A 4,021-nucleotide genomic window follows, 5' to 3' on the forward strand; every position below is an offset into this window, starting at 1 on the left:
GCTTGACCTGTCATTGTGGCTTCTTGCCCTCTTCCCGTGCCGTGCGCATATAGGTTGGGCGATCTTAAGCTCACGGATTCGAGCTCTAATAGGTTCGTGACTCAACTTTTTCCCCCCAAGACAGCTTGAAGCTCACCGTTTACAGCTGAGAGCAAGTTTTCCTTCAACCTTGGCGAGTCATGCTGGCTGGGGAATCCTGGGAATTGAAGTCCACCCATCTTAAAGTAGCTAAGGTTGAGAAACACTGGCTTAGATTCTGTACATTAAACCAACATCTTCAAATTTGTATGCTCGTAATACATAACCCAACATTCTACTGACTTGCAACGTCATGCAAGAGTCAGAAAGCAGGAAAAGGCCAAAGAAAAGACAGGCATGAGATAAAGGAAAGAACAAACTGCTTAAAAATCCCTCCGAAGCCAATACCAATTTTTCATGAGCCAATCTAGCCAGTGAGTTTCTACGGACCAGATTTTGCGTGTGGGCTGAACTAAGGCTTTGCCCTCAAAGGAGGCCTTGCTTGCAGAAAGTCACACTTTTCAGCTCGGGCAGTTGGAAATAACACACACTCGCACAAAAGATACCTACAGTCTCCTTTTTGTAATATTGCAGGGGTGTCAAACTCCAGGTGCTTAGATCTGGCCCTGGGGCCATCTTGGAAACAGCAAAGGACTGACCTGCGGTGCCTCTGCCAGTAAAAACGGAGCTCGGACGGGCCCCACGTGACCTGCCCGAGCTCCGTTTTAGGCTGCGATGGCCTCCTGTAGTCTTCGGCCAGCAAAATAATAGCACTCAGGAGGGCTGTGCGTGGCCTTCCGGAGCTCCATGTTTGCCTGCAGAGCGTACAGGCCACCACAGGCGCTCCCGACATCAAGTGATGTCGAGCTGGCCACACCCATCCTCCCCCCCCCCCCGAGGTCAAACACAACCCTGATGCATCCCTCAATGAAATTGAATTTTGTCAGAATTTGTTGCAGCAATCACATCCAGAAAGCACACCTAGGTAACTGATCCGTCAGGATTCAATAACTTCTCTTTGTATATAATACAACACATGAAGTAAATATACAATCCCAAAAGCAGGTTTTCCCAACCGGATAGCAAATACAAGCAAACACAAGCAGACGAGAGAACGGTTTCAGTTCAGAGCAGCAGACTAATGTACAGCTCCCCACGGACTCAAAGCTATACTGTTTCAGTTTCCAAAAAGCCCTCATTGGCTGACTTAGTTGCTATGCCTATTCCGAAGACTCCCTATTGGCTGACCTGTTGCCATGTCTATTCCAGTCTATGGACATTCATACTCTGACAAGTTTGATACTCCTGCAATATTGGAATGTCAGTGGGCTCTGTTCCAAAATGTTGACCTGTGTGGTGGTCTCCACGTTTTCTGGCCTAGCGTGGTTAGTACCTTCAGAGGTTCTGTCATCTGCGAGGTTTCTGTCTTACTTTGTTGGGTCTTGGAGCCTTCTGACTTGGTGAGGAGTATTGTAGAGTTGTGGTATTGTTGCAGAAATGAGACCAAACCAGCTCTTTGTCGAAGGGAAAGGTTTATTGCGCAAGGTTCAGCAGCGATAGCTCAAGCAGAATCTGAACCCCAAAGGGCAGTTTGTTACAGGTTTTTATACTTTATTAGGCAGGATATTGATCCTTCTCCTAAATACACATTCTTCCCGTGTCGCGTATGCCTTGTACACATTAATCCTAGTGACAGGTTATCTTGATTGTATGGGTATGTCTAGTTTAATAAAAAGAAGGACTAGGGGAGACATGATAGCAGTCTTCCAATATCTCAGGGGTTGCCACAAAGAGGGAGTCAAACTATTTTCCAAGGCACCTGAGGGTAGAACAAGAAGCAATGGGTGGAAACTAATCAAGGAGAGAAGCAACTTAGAACTGAGGAAAAAAAATTTCCTGACAGTTAGAACAATTAATCAGTGGAACAACTTGCCTCCAGAAGTTGTGAATGCCCCAACACTGGAAGTCTTTAAGAAGATGTTGAATTGAATTGAATTGAATTGAATTTATTAGATTTGTTAGCCGCTCCCTCTCCACGAAGGGACTCGGGGCGGCGTACAATAAATAAAAAGCACATACAGTTAAACATTTCACGGATGGCCAGATGGATAGCCATCTGTCTGAAACGGTATAGGGTTTCCTGCCTAGGCAGGGGGTTGGACTAGAAGACCTCCAAGGTCCCTTCCAACTCTACTATTGTATTGTATTGTATTATTGATTGTCTTATGAGGATAGAATAATACTAATTTCCTAGCTAGACCTAGTCAGGTAGATAAGGTATAAATCCCCTGTGGAATGGTCCAGCTTAACTTTACATTTTATGTTAACCCTTTACTTTACTATAATTTAATTTTCTAATAGCATTCCTGAGGTTCCTGCAATTGAGGAATACAGATAGCCCCCAACTTACAGCAGCTCCTTTAGTGACCATTCAAACTTACAGCGGCGCTGAAAAAAGTGACTTATGACCATTCCCCACACTTGCAACCTTTGGAGCAGCCCCAGGATGGGATGCTTGGCAACTGGTTCATACTTATGACCGTTGCTGTGTCCCAAGGTCACGTGATTCCCCTTTGGGCGACTTTTCGAAAAGCAAAATCAATGGGGAAGCCCGATTCACTTACCAACCAGGGTGCTAACTTATTCACTGCAGCGATTCATTCAACAACCGTGGCAAGAAATTTCATAAAATGGGGCAAAACTCAAAGCGTCTCACTTAACAGAAATTTTGGGCTCAATTGTCATCGTAAGTTGACTACCTGTATTCTATCAAGTTTCCCAACCTTGGAATTTTGGGACCTGTGGATTGCAACTTCCTAGCCAGCCATGATGGCTGGGGAATTCTGGGCGTTGAAGTCCACTGGTCTCAAAATTCCCAAGGTTAGGAAACCCTGATTTAACCTGGATATTGAGATCTCTTGCCGTACAGAATTTTAATACAGCTAGTCCTCGACTTCACCACCACAATTGGGACCAACATTTCCATTGTTAAGCCAGGCAGTTTAAGTCATGCCTGACTTGGTGTTTTTTTTTTTTGCCATGGTTGTTAAGTGATTCGCTGCAGTTGTTAAGTGAACCCAGCTACATTCACTGACTTTGGTTGTCGGAAGCCAACGGGGAAGGTTGCAAAGAGTGATGATGTGACCCCGAGATGCTGCAGCCATCATAAATAGGGGGATTGTCAATTGTAACCCTCCTAGCAAGCTTCAGACAACCAAAGTCGGGGAGTGGAGGGGAGACAGATTCACTTAACAACTTGTGATTCACTTAATAACAGCATGATTCACTTAATTGCAGTAATTCACAACTGCAACTGCAGTAATTCACTTAACAACTGTATGATTGGCTTAACTGTAGCAATTCACTTAACAAATGCAGTAATTCACTTACCTGTGGCAAAAGTCATAAAGCGATTGATGGCACGATTCACTTAATTAATGCCTTACTTAGCAAAGCAAACATAACGGTCATAAATCAAGACTACGTGTATACTTTGTTTTTAATTTTAATCTTAGATTAAGTTACTACCTATACATACAGGAGGTGTCCTTTAGCATTCCAATTTAGGCTGGAGAGCTTGTAGTAGATCAGGGGTGTCCAAACTTGGCAACTTTAAGACTTGTGGACTTCAACTCCCAGAATTCCCCAGCCAGCATGGCTGGCTGGGGAATTCTGGAAGTTGAAGTCCACAAGTCTTAAAGTTGCCAAATTTGGACACCCCTGTAGTAGATGCTTGCTTTCTTTTTTCATTTCCGGTTTTCCTCCTCGGTATTTTTTTCTGCTGCTTTTACCATTTACAACCTCACACATTCAGAGGAAAGAAAGATTGTCAAAAAAAAAAAAGATAATATTTGGGCCGGAACGCTGTTCTCTGCCCGACAGCCACTAGGTGGGGAGTTGAGATGCATTAGAAAGCAGCATGATTTTTAAAAAGAGCTGAAAATAGTTTCTGAATGAATTCAAAAATCCCAGCGTTCACTGGCGATTCAACGCTGTCAAATTA

This window comes from Natrix helvetica (genome assembly GCF_964273705.1).
Source record: "Natrix helvetica genome assembly, chromosome: 3".
NCBI classification, from domain to species: domain Eukaryota; kingdom Metazoa; phylum Chordata; class Lepidosauria; order Squamata; family Natricidae; genus Natrix; species Natrix helvetica.